The sequence below is a fragment of the Aotus nancymaae genome, unplaced genomic scaffold (assembly GCF_030222135.1).
Source record: "Aotus nancymaae isolate 86718 unplaced genomic scaffold, 86718_ANA_hifiasm-v0.15.2.pri h1tg000057l, whole genome shotgun sequence".
NCBI lineage: Eukaryota > Metazoa > Chordata > Mammalia > Primates > Aotidae > Aotus > Aotus nancymaae.
This window is the reverse complement of record NW_026988471.1, coordinates 47,153,027-47,166,721: the sequence shown is the minus strand read 5'-3', so window position 1 is coordinate 47,166,721 and position 13,695 is coordinate 47,153,027. Positions and strand designations below refer to the sequence as shown.

General features: G+C 40.0%; 1 protein-coding gene across 1 annotated transcript in view; it reads right to left on the bottom strand.

Moving 5' to 3' along the window:
- The window catches only part of FOXN2 (forkhead box N2), a 70,161-nt gene extending 56,815 nt beyond the window's left edge, over positions 1-13,346 (bottom strand). Inside the window, exon 1 of the mRNA XM_012465468.2 lies at positions 13,177-13,346. The gene's annotated coding sequence lies outside the window, so the exon portion shown is untranslated. The remainder of the gene's footprint in view (positions 1-13,176) is intronic.
- Positions 13,347-13,695: the final 349 nt, after the last annotated feature.

The window sequence follows — 13,695 nt, the reverse complement described above, 5'->3', positions numbered from 1 at the left end:
TTTAAAAAGAAGACATAAAGCAGCTGATAAACATGAAAAAAATACGCAACATTACAAATCATAAAAGAAATGCAAATTAAAACTACAATGAGATACCATCTTACACCAGTCAGAAAGCCTATTATCAAAAAGGCAAAAAATAACAATGCTGGCAAGGATGTGGAGAAAGGGGGAATGCTCATACACAGTTGGTGGGAATGTAAAGTAATAAAGCCATTATGGAAAACCATATAGACACTCCCCAAAAACTAAAATCAGAACTACTATATAATATTTCAGGTGACAGAGATCTCAACTACCCTAATTTAATCATTATACATTGCAAACACATACCAAAATATCACATGCATCCCCCAAAACATATCAATTATAAAAAAGAAAAAATTATATTATAAAAAAGAAAAAATGGATTAAAGTATTGATACACCAATAATAAACCTCCATTATGATTGTAAGTCCACCTCATCCAATCCCTACACTTTGGGGAAAGTAAGTTCCTACTCTGTATATTCTCATAATACCCTTGATTGTTTAGCATATGCCCCATAATGCAATTATTTACTTGTATGCATCTTATTCCTAGCACAGTATAAATGAAAGCATTCATACTTCCAAGAGATTGAATCCCACACAAAGTTACTACTAAAAAAAAAGAAACAGAATAAAATAACATCCCTATAAACAATAAAAGCAAGCCTGAAAGAGATGTTCACAGAAGAGATAAAAATGAACTCCTATTTCAAAGTAAACTTAAAAAAAATTATACAAGAAATACATACATCAGATATATATTGTAATATACAATATACAATATATATATCAGATATATAGATCAGAGATACCTAAATCAGATATATCAATCATATATATCAGATATATAGATCAGAGAGATATATAAATCAGATATATTATATATATATCAGAAATACATATATCAGATATACATTATATATTACTATATATATCTGATATATGTATTTCTTGTATAATTGATAATACACACACACACACACACACACACACACACACACATATGTATCTCAGATATATCAGAATTAGAAAAGCTCAGAAATGAGGTGATGGAGCTCAAGAAAGAGTGAAAATAAAAGGGAAAAAATCATTTCAGAAATGAAGACTTGAAGGACTATCAGAAAAAAAATGTATTGGATAAAATCAGAGAAACAGAAGGTATAAAGAAAGAAAACTTAATGAAAAGGAAAAAAAGGAGAGGGGAGTGCAAGAACCTGCATGAGCATGAGCAAGAAAGCAGGCTTAACTATAGCACCTAGGGATACATACTTGGATAATAAAACCAAAAGCTTAATTCATTTTCAGAAAACCCAGGACAGTGGTTACTTTTAAAGGACAGGATTACACAGGTGCTAGCCTTATAATTCACTAAGCTACACATCTGTTTTGTGTGGTTTTCTGCATTTATTTCACTTTATAATAAAAAAGATAAAAAAAGAATTTAGGAAAATAAATTGCTGCTGATATTAATTTAAAACTACTTCTAACCCAGGTGCAGTGGCTCACGCCTGTAATCCCAACACTTTGGGAGACCAAGGCAGGTGGATCACCTGAGGTCAGGAGTTCGAGACCAGCCTGGGCAACATGGTGAAATCCCATCTCCACTAAAAATACACAAAAATTACCTGGGCATGGTGGCACATTCCTGTAGTCCCAGCTACTCCGGAGGCTGAGGCAGGAGAAGTGCTTGAACCCCGGAGGCGGAGAGTGTAGTGAGCGCTGAGATCTCACCACTGCACTCCCAGGCTGGGCAATAAAGCAAGACTCCATCTCAAAAAAAAAACAAAAACAAAACAAAACAAAAAACCCTACTTCTAGGAATCAGATGAAAAACAAAGTAACAAAAATCGTTTGGAATGATCTTTAAAACAAGTTTAGTAACATTATACAGCAAACCATGAGACCATTTTCCCAATGTTTTTTCCTCATGTTTGGTAAACAGAAGGATTAATGAAAAGTCTACTATCTTATTACATAGCACCAACCTGCTCTGTTTCTCACATGTAATATATGCTTTAAAAGTACTAAACATTTATTCATTCTTAGAATAAATTAAAACTAATAAAATGTGCAAAAGATTTTTAGTTAAGAGATACTCAAAAACTGCCAAGAAAACTAATTTTTGTAACAATCATATATAGTCTCAAAAACAAATATAATTAAATTCAACAAGCATTTATCTAGCACATATTATGCATTCTAACCAGGTTCTTCTCTTATCTTCCAATCCATTCTCCCCAATACTGGAAGACCATCTTTCAAAGCCCAAAAGTCCCCTTTGAAACACCTCATGAAGTATATAGCAAAAAGCAAACAATTCAAATGCTACAAGGGTGAGGTAGGCAACAAATGAGTGAAGAGGGGTTGGTGTGGGACAACAGAGAATGGTGGGGACTGCCTTACTTATAAAAAGGGCAGCTACTTATAAGCTTTAGTCAATTATTCCATGAAACCAATGTTGCCACTATATCCAGTTTTTCAAGAAACAGAACTCTAGATTTTTGTGCAAAATGTACCAATATTTAAATGTTGACCAAAATATGCAAAATTCAAAACAAAAATCACAAGTCAAACAGAACACAGCTGTAGGTAAAGTCTGCAAAGTGGCTTGTAGCATGGGGTCTGATACCTATGTTCCAATGGTTGGGTCCCTAGATGTCCTCAGAACTGAATAATGGTAGTCTTCCCAATTAAAAGGAAAAGTGAACAACTTTTTTTCTCTTATAGAGTATTGTTGAAACTTTAGAACCTAGAATCATTAGTTCATTAACAGATGACAGACATAAGAAAAAGTAGAAAAGAAACATTTGATAGTCACCACAAAACAGCTTAACTATTTTTGATTGTGATTGTTTTTATAAACAGTGTGGTTATAATCACCATTTTGTACTGCATATATGTTACATAGTCAAACTGTCTATCCTTAAAATTGTTCCTAGATTGTATTTAGTAGAAGAACACCATGAGAATGCAGAACACCATGAGAACCCAAAGAAACTATGGGCCTAATAAAATCTAAAATTTTTGCTATGATGGCCTACAAGTTCCCCAAAATACAGATACAGGAATACAGACTTGTGTTTATTTCACACTATCCCAAGTGTCTTGAATATACGAAGCTCTTTCACTCCATCAAGCTTTTTAGATGTATTTAAGGCCCTTCACCCCATGCTTTAAAACTGCTCAAAGTCATCTATCTCTCTGTGAGCCTCCCTTGCATTAGTGGTGAATTATTTGCTTTTTCCACCATGCTTCCTTGGCATCCTATACAGAACCTTATTATAGAACTTACTTGCAGCTGGGCATGGTTGGTCACGCCTGTAATCCCAGCACTTTGGGAAGCCAAGGCAGGCAGATCACCTGAGGTCAGGAGTTCAAAACCAGCCTGGCCAATATGGCAAAACTCCATCTCTACTAAAAATACAAAACTTAGCCAGGTGTAGTAGCGCGTACCTCTAATCCCAGCTATTCGTGAGGCTGAGGCAGGAGAATCGCTTCAACCTGGGAGGTGGAGGTTGCAGTGAGCCAAGATTGTACAACTGCACTCCAGCCTACGTGACAGAGCAAGACTCCATCTCAAAATAAAAAGAAATTTACTTGCTATTATAATTATGTATAATTATTTGCTTACCATTCTATCTCAGCCACTAGACCTGTAGTTCTTAAACTTTCAGTGTCATCCCACCATAAGAAATGTATTTTTTTCAGAGACCCACAATACATATACATATATAACTAAAACACAAATTTCATAAAATAATACTTTTACCCTTACCAGATATAATGTACTAAAATTTTTTTAGATTGTTTTTTTAAGAAAAGCTGGTCACAATTTCATGAAATAATACTTTTACCCTTACCATATAAAATGTACTAAATTTGTTTTAAATTGTTTTTTAAGAAAAGCTGTTCACAATTTCCCACCCCAATTCACTCACCCATTTAAGAAATACTACACTAGAATATAAATCCTTGTTGCCAGAACTCATTACATTCATTTTTATGCCCTAGCACAGACCATAACATTTAGTGAACATTTAAATGTTTAAATGAATGAATAAATATAGCAAATGCTGTACTAGAAAAGTGTAAGAGTATCTTCATTGCTTTGGGGCAAGCAAAAAAAAAGAGAGAGAGAGAAAAGTGAAAGAGTAAGGCTTTCAAGTCAAGCTGACCCACCAAGCCACCAACTTGCTTATGCAATCTCTGACAAATGACTGAACCTCCTTGAGTCCCAGGAAAAAACACCACTTACGTAACTTCTGTAACAATAAAGTAGCAACATTCCTGCCACAGAGTAAGCATTCTATAAATATTAGTTTCTCTCCCTAGCTTGTAATCTTCCTTACTTCTTAGGGACAGATCAAGATGCAAGTATCTCATCCTAACAAATATTCATTTTTTAAAGACTTCAGATTGTAGTACAAAGATTAATGATTTTTTTCAAGTCTGAGAGATTTAAGTAAATACCCAGTATTACATTTACACAATTCCTCATTGTTTATAAGAATATGACATTCCTTACAACATTATTGAAAATTAAATTATAGCCAGGCACAGTGGCTCACACCTGTAATCCCAGCACTTGGGAGGCCGAAGCAGGAGGATCACTTGAGGTCAGGAGTTCAAGACCAGCATAGCCAACATGGTAAAACCTCGTCTCTACTAAAAATACAAAAATTAGCCCGGTGTGTGAGGCTGGTGAATTGCTTAAACCCAGAAGGTGGAGGTTGCAGTCAGCTAAGATCGAGTCACTGAACTCCAACACGGACAACAGAGCACAACTCCAACTCAAAAAAAAAAAAAAAAATGAATTATATACTTATGGGTCTAGTATAATATAACCATGCCAGTACATAGTAGACACAATAAAGACTGCAGTTGTTGCTATGATTATTAATAACTGTTGTTCAATCAGCATAGAAAGGTAGTATTTAAACTGAATTTTTAAGGATGGAAGGGTTAGACGCAGGCACAGTGCAGTCAAAAGGACCAGTAAAATCTTAATTTACAAGAAACCTCTTCCCTTTTTCTCTGTATTTCCTCTTTTAAGAAAAGGAAACAAACTACAGGGATACAAATGTGTCAATTTCCTCAATTCTCTATCTCCAAGATTATATACATAAAACTCAGAATAACCACTATCCCTGTATCAATGCAAAATTTGAATTTAAATATTGGCCAGGTGAGGTGGCTTATACCTATAATTCCAGCACTTTGGGAAGCTGAGGTAGGAGGATCCTTAGAGCCTGGGAGTTTGAGACCAGCCTGGGCAACACAGTCAGACCTCATCTCTACAAAAACAAAAAATTAAAAAATTACCCGGGGAGCACCTCTGTGGTCCCAGCTACTTGGTAGGTTGAAGCAGGAGGATCACTTGAGCCTTAAAAGGTGGAGGTTGCAGTGCACTGTGAATGTACCTTGCACTCCAGCCAGGATGAGTGTGACTGTCTCCACAAAAAAAAAAAACAAAAACAAAAACAAAAACAAAAACAACTTAACGTATATAAAAATTCTGTGGGCTAATTTAAAATATATTAATGACATATTTTAGAAAGAATTTCAACTAAGAGTTCAAAGTAAGAGTGTTTTTGTAGTTAACCCAATTTACAAGAAAAAATATTAACTGGAATCTTTACTCAATAATTTTTTAATCAAATTTTATTCTCCAATAAAATTGGTATTATTTGGTTAAAGACATTCCCAATAACATTACCAATGCTAGGATGGCAGCACTATTCTACTCTTCTATTAAACATATAGTAAATTCCCTCCAAAAACATTTATTATCACTTTAAAAACTTTGATTGATGTTTTTTATTTCCTCAGCCTCATTTTCTTTTTCATAAATAAAAAAGCATGGCTCCTAATAGAAGAGACCAGGGTCCCTGTTGTTTTCCCCATATGTTTTCTCCAGTACACCTTTCAAACCACTTCTCAGAAACAAAAGGGCTTGAGTGACACAAGCACCAATATCTGTAAAAATACTAGCAAGAAGGCAAAACTTTTCTTCTAACAAACACCCGTAAACATTTTTAAGATAGGAAGGTAGTTAAACAGTAATAAAACTATCCCAGTGATTTAACAGTAATATATCTACGTGGGAAGAATCAAAGTAATTTTCCATTATCTGTGTTGGGAGCAAAAAGATGGCTATTTTTATGGTATATGTATTTAACCTTTATGCTAACAGCATATATTCTAAATGTTTACTCAAGAGTGTTATTTACTATGTAGCCTTTTAGGGCTTCAGTAATTTTATGTTTATAACTGTCAACAAAATCAGGACCTAAGTTGAGGAGACACATCCTATGTGATGTTTAAATCAGGCAGACTCCAGAAGAAGAAAAATGTCTCTCTTGCTCACCACTGTATTCTTAGCACCTATATTCAATAGATACTCAATGAATATCTGTCCAAGTTTAAGTATTCATTTATAGAAAGAAAAATTAGGTTGAGGGAAATTAAAAATACATGAATCAAAATTAGGTTAAGGCTTTTGAGTATGGAATGCACTTAGTGACTTGCTTCCAAAGGAGAGACTGGAAAGAGTTAGCAAAGTGGGCAAAATTCGACAAAGACCTCAACCATGTGATCAAGGTAAGCATCATCAGTTTTATCATGTTGTTAGTTTGTAACCTTGATACGATGTGATGAGATTGGCACTTCACCTCTGTTACCTTCCTCCCTAAATCATAATCCCAGTCTAATCATCAGAAAAATACCAGATAAATCTCAATTGAGGGATAGTCTATAAAATTTCTGACAAGTAATTCTTAAAATTGTCATAGTCATCAAAACAAAAAAAAAGTGTATAAAGTGAAATTCTGGAACAGAAAAAAAGACATTAGGGAAAAATTAGTGAAATCAGAATAAAGTAGGTAGTTTAGTTAATGATACTGTAACAATTTTGTTTCCTTAATTGTGACAAATATACTATAGTAATGTAGAAAGTTGAAAAGGAGAAACTGGGTAAGGTACTTTCAGTGTACTATCTTGCAGCTTTTCTGTAACCATAAAGCTATTCTAAAATAAAAAATTTATTTAAACAGAAAAGTTAGGTAAGGGAAACAAAGTATACATGGATCAAAATCCCTTGGAAGCAGATAATAATAAACATTCTTCTGATTCCTTTATATTTAGTGGCAGGACAGGGATAGCATTCTCATATAGAGGAAATAAAATTACTAATAAAACAATACTACAAGCCAGGTCTAGTGGCTTGCACTTGTAATCCCAGCACTTTGGGAGGCTGAGGTAGGCGGACCACCTGAGGTCAGAAGTTCAAGACCAGCCTGGCCAAAATGGCGAAACCCCATATCTACTAAAAATATAAAAATCAGTCAGCCGTGGTAGTAGCTACCTGTAGTCCCAGCTACTCGGGAGGCTGAGGCAGGAGAATCACTTGAACTGGGAGGTGGAGGTTGCAGTGAGCTGAGATCGCGCCAATGTACTCTAACCTAGGCGACAGAGTGCCAGACACCATCTCAAAAAAATATATATATATATACTATAGGCATTGTACACATTTATAGTACTAATTATGAAGTCAAATATGACCAAAGCAAATGCTCCTTAAATGTTAGTTTCCCAAAGCATCAATCTTTGTTCTCAACACTTCAAAAAATTTTTTGAGATAGAGTCTCACTCCATTGCCCAGGCTGGAGTGCAGTGGCATGATCTCAGCTCACTGCAACCTCCACTTCCTAGGTTCAAGCAATTCTCCTGCCTCAACCTCCCAAGTAGCCAGGTCTACAGGTGTGCGCCACCACACCTGGCTACTTTTTGTATTTTTTGTAGAGACAGGGTTTTGCCATGTTGGCCAGGCTGGTATTGAACTCCTGAACTCCAGTGATCTGCCCACCTCGGCCTTCCAACGAGCTGGGATTACAGGTATGAGCCACCAAGGCTGGCCACGAATTCTTAATACTAGCTGTCATCTCTTCAGTATCCCACACCTCTGTCTCCAGTCACTACAGGTCATATTATACTTAGCTTACACTTAGCTAACTAAACTTACCATCTTCTTAATAATGAACACCTTCCCAAACTCCCTCTAACAGTTATTAATTTTTTCTTTAATAGAGCACTATCCTTCTAATTTTTCTGCATTCCCACAGTCAGTATTGTGCATTGTACTCAAAAAATACTTCCTCAAATAAGGATTTTATAACGTTCCCTAGCTCAAATGCTGTTTTAAAAAAATATTAAACTATATTTCAAATCAGAAGTGATGTTTTCAAGACCATCCACAATTGGTCATTCTTTGTACCTTTCACTTGTGAAAACAGACCTTTTTATCCAATTCTCCACTTCATACCATAGGTCCTACCTTTCCTTTACTCAGAAAATAGTCAAATACTCACTAAGCACATAATGTCTGTCTGAGAAAATAAGACTCCTTTAAGTGGTCAAAGATCTTATAATCTAATTGGGGTGACAAAAACCTAAAAAGATTATTACAAGTATGGGAATTTGCCTTGTTCAATGCTGTATCCTCAGTTCCTATAACAGTGCCTGATGGGCCAGGCTCAGTGGCTCATGCCTGTTAATGCCAGCACTTTGGAAGGCAGGGGTGGGAGAATTGCTGGAGCCCAGCCTGGGAAATACAGCTAGACCCCGTCTCTTAAAAAACAAAACAAAACAATGTCGAGCACATCATAAGTGCTCAAAAACTATTAAATGAAAACAAGGCAGTATAGAATGCTACAGCACAAAAGAATCATATGCTATTATAGAAGGGAAAGAATTTTCAGTTGGAGAGGTGAAGGTGGGTCTAACATTCTATAAATGTAAAGGCTCTCAGGGTAATCAAGATATCAGGAAGTCCTCAAGGCTGGGCATCATGGCTCATGCCTGTAATCTCAACACTTTGGAAGGCTGAGGTGGGAGGATCATTTGAAGCCAGGAGTTCAAAAGCAGCCTGGGCAACAAAGCAATACCCTGTCTCTCTATTTTTTTTAAAAAGCCCTCAAGCTTGTGTAGATATTCAGTAGTTAAGAGATGTTTACAGGTATATTTCCAACAGAAAAATGCTATATCAGCAAAGTTATAAAGAAAATAAAATTGTTAAACAACACTGAGATAATGAATAATGAATAGTTCCTACAGGTTAGCGGAAGGTAAGATGGGAGAAGATTGGAACCAAAGTTAGAAAAGTATTGAGAATAAATTTGGTATTCATGCTTGATATACAAGGCACTGGTCATTAGAGTGATATAGTTTTCAGAAAGATCAAGGGGAGTAACATGAAGGTTAGACATTAGAAAACAAGAGTCTTAATTTTTCCCAGAAGTCTCCCTTCTCTACTTGAGCCCTCTAAAATCTCAGTTTCCCCCTCTTAATTCTTATGGCACCTGTCTACATCATATACTTTCAGTTCTAACTGTATCCTCACATTGTAAACTTTTTTCCATGCATGCTAATAATCTCTTCAACCTAAGATTTGAGATTTCTTTTCTTCTGAGAAATCAGTAAAGCATTGGGCCATCAAAACTTTATTTTTGGAGGCTCTTTTTGAATTTATGTAAAACTCATTACCAAAATGACAACAATCCACAAGCAACAAAAAAGGACATTAAAAAATACACACACATACAAGGAGGACCTAATATGCTGCCCTAAGAACACGATTAAGTACTTTTTGTGAAGTACTTTTTAAAGTTTTCTTTTGAGAGCTGGATCCCATAACTAAGAATGTATAAGCAAGTTATCTTCCAGCATATGTTTTCGGTACTTCCTGTTTTATATTATTTTAAAAATTATTTTTAAAAATTTTAATATGCTGGGAATGGTGGCTCATGCCTGTAATCCCAGCACTTTGGGAGGCCGAGGCAGGTGGATCACTTGAGGCCAGGAGTTCAAGACCAGCCTGACCAATGAGGTGAAACCCCATCTCTACTAAAAATACAAAAAAAATTAGCTAGGTGTGGTGGCAGGCACCTGTGGTCCCAGCTACTCGGGAAGCTGAGACAGGAAAATTGCTTGAACCCGGAAAGAGGAGGTTGAAGTGAGCCCAGATCATGCCACTGCACTCCAGCCTGGGGGACAGAGCGGGACTCCATCTCAAAAAAAAAAAAAAATTTCTTTTTTAAGTAGAGATGGTGTCTCACCAAGTTGCACAGGCTGGTCTCAAACTCCTGGGCTCAAGCAATTCTTTTTTTGTTTGTTTGCTTGTTTTTGAGATGGAGTCTTGCTCTGTCGCCCAAGCTGGAGTGCAGTGACCTGACTTCGGCTCACTGCAACCTCTGCCTCCCAGGTTCAAGCGATTCTCCTGCCTCAGCCTCCTGAATAGCTAGGACTACAGGCGTGTGCCACCAGGCCCAGCTAATTTTTGTATTTTTAGTAGAGACAGGGTTTTGCCATGTTGCCTAGGCTGGTCTTGAACTCCTGACCTCAGATGATCTGCCCACCACAGCCTCCCAAAGTGCTGGGATTACAGGCACCAGCCACCACACCTGGTTGAGCAATCCTTTTTTAAGAGATGGGAGTCTTGCCACATTGTCCAGGTTGGACTTGAACTCCTGATCTCAGAAGATACTTCTGCCTTAGCCTTATATAAGTATTTTGTGACCTCATTTATTTTTCTTTCTCAACCAAAAATTGCTCTCAGTGTTCAGCACATATACTCATTTCTCAATTGTCTTGTTTTTTCTGCCCTGAGGCCTAGATACCATTTCAATATCTTTATCTATTAACCTCTCTGATTGAGCACCATTGTTACGGGGTAATTAAAATTCCAGTAAAATGGTGTTGCTATAACTTCTCTATACAGTTCTTGTGCAGATTTTAAATGGTTCCTGTGATTTAACATTCTTCAAGTAAAACTAATTCAAATAAAAACACACATTACAGAAATAATTCAAATCTACCAAAGCATTCACAAAATGATGTATTAGTAACCAAGGATTGTCCTTAAATTCTCTAAAATTTTCCAAACTCTCCAAGTTTATTTTGTATCTCCAACTCTTTGATCTTCTACTTTTATATATTCTAAAAACTATATTTCATTCTCTTAAAATCTGTTCACGTTAACAGTCATATTAGGCCGGGCGTGGTGGCTCACGCCTATAATCCCAGCACTTTGGGAAGCCGAGGCGGGTGGATCACGAGGTCAAGAGATCGAGACCATCCTGGTCAACATGGTGAAACCCCGTCTCTACTAAAAATACAAAAAATTAGCTGGGCATGGTGGCGCATGCCTGTAATCCCAGCTACTCAGGAGGCTGAGGCAGGAGAATTGCCTGAACCCAGGAGGCGGAGGTTGCGGTGAGCCGAGATCGCGCCATTGCACTCCAGCCTGGGTAGCAAGAGCGAAACTCCGTCTCAAAAAAAAAAAAAAAAAGTCATATTAACTTAACATTTTACCAAAAAAAAGCTTTAAAAAGTACACAAACACATAAATCAAATCACTACTTCATCCCTAAAAAAGTATTTTCACAGGTAATTTTATTTACTTACGTTTAGATCATAATTTTTATGTTAAAAGAAAAAAAGATTTTTCTGAAACTGTCAAAAAGAAATCCTCCAGATAATGCGATTATTTCTGATTACATCAGAATCTCTGATTAACGGTTTTGAAATTCAAGCAATGTTTTTTTCCAGAGTTGGCAAACTACATAATGCACTATTCTGTTATTCTATGATGGTACCTAATAATGCTGAGGTTTTAAAGATAGATCATCAAAACAGCAGAGAACGGCAAAAACAAACAAACAAAAACAACACGTCAATATACACCTTAGAAGAACTGCAGGGTAACAGAGTCTTAAGAGGTTGCAGAGTCTTAAGATTTGGATGAAACAGGTACAGGCATGAATGGTTCAGCTTCCTCCTCTTCGCCATCTAAGAAAGCACCAAGATAAATGAACACGCGAAGCGACAGCACAATTACAAAGCCCCTGGCTACCAGAGAAACCTCAGCCCCTAGGGTCGCTAGAGCACTCTATTACACTCAGCCGGCCACGTGGCTGTCACAATCAGAAAAAAAGATAGAAGAAACAGCTTCAAGTAACCTGGAAACACTTAACTGCCGGAGACTCCTCCCCTCACCTCGGAGTTCGGGTAGGAGAAAGAAAGTCTATGTCATTTCTTTGCACGCTAAGACTTTTTTTTTCCCCCAGTACGGAGAAAATGAAGAGACTTTAAAGCAGAAACCCAGTGCAAGGACACTGCGAGAGTGTGGCTCCCCAGCGAAGCAGACACCCCCACTCTCGAGAGCTGCGGTGAGAACAACGGCTTGTTGCAAAGGTGCAAAAGGGGGTGGAGTTAAGTAGGAGTGGAGGACGGACCACTGAGCACATGGGCTGCTTTCCCCTAACTACCACCATCCAGCCGAGTTCCACACAGGCTGCTGCTGCAGTGGAGCAAACTCGGAAGGCTGAAGGGCTTCTCCCACCGCAGTCCTCTCACCTTGCCAGGAAAGACAGGACTGGAGGGCAAAGGTAACCACGGCCCCAAAGGAGGTGGCGAACAGGAAGTGTCCGTTTTGCAACACTAAAACGTTAGCTCCCTCCGAGGCCCCACGAAGCGGTGGAGGGGCGAGAGGGCGTCGGGGTCGGCCACCCCCACACCCGGGATCCGCCTCTGCCCATTACAGCGCCCGGCCGCCCCCGGCGCCTCCCTGGGCACTACTTGGCGGGGCCCAGCCAATCCCAACCGGGGCCAGACGAAGACTCCAAGCCCGGCACGTCTCGCTCTACTTCAAGCCTGAGGACGGGGCGTTGCAAAGACTCCAAGGTGCTTGGGGTACTTCCCTAACCGCAGATTCCAGCCCCTAGCAGAGCCCTGAGGGTCCTCGGGGCCCCCTCCACGCCTTCCCGGAGGAAGACACCCTCGCGGCGGTTTCCGCCGCGCGACAGCCCCTCCCGGGCGGTCATTACCTCTCAGAAAAAACTCCTAACTCCTCACGAGCCACACTCCCCTCAGTTCGACACCCCCAGGAACCCACACACCACCAGAGACGCACGCCGGGGACACCCCCGCGCCGGCGCAAATTCCTCACGGGACATCTGCCTCCGCTCCCCACGACTGGCGCCGGTCGCTCGCGCTGCCTCCGCTCCCGGGAACGGCTACGCGGGCCGGGGCGTGGAGCACGGTCACCGGGCGGCGCCGGCCCGGGAGGGCACCGCTCTGCCCGGGACTCACCGTCAGCTCGGCCGACCGGCCAGGAGGCGAGGGACCGGCCGGGGAAGACAATATGGCAGAGCACCGCAGCTGTTCCCTGTAGCTTCCAGCAGTCGCCTCCGGGAAGACGCGGCAACGAGCAGGCAGCGGCAGCTGCAGTGTCGGCCCAGGCAGCACCACATCCCCCTCCCGCTCGCTTCCTCCTCCTCCCTCCCCTTCCCCGCTGCCATGGCAACGCGGCGCCAAGGAGATTAGCACCGCCCCTTCTTCCCGTCCCGCCTCCGGCGACCCAGAGGAAGGGGGCTCGGCCGGCCGCTCCTTGTTCCCGCCCACCTCCTACCGAAGGGACGGGCCTGGGATCAGGCTGGCTGCCAGGCAAGGCGGCTTGGGAGGGGGTGAAATGCAGCGTCCGGAAGGGCGGGGCTCACACGGAAGGCAGGGCGGAGGCGCTATGGGCCGGTGCGGGTTTCGGGCTGGACAGGGCAGGGGAAAGCGGGAAAATGGAAAGGCCTCGCCTGTCCGGGGAAGGACCTATAGGAG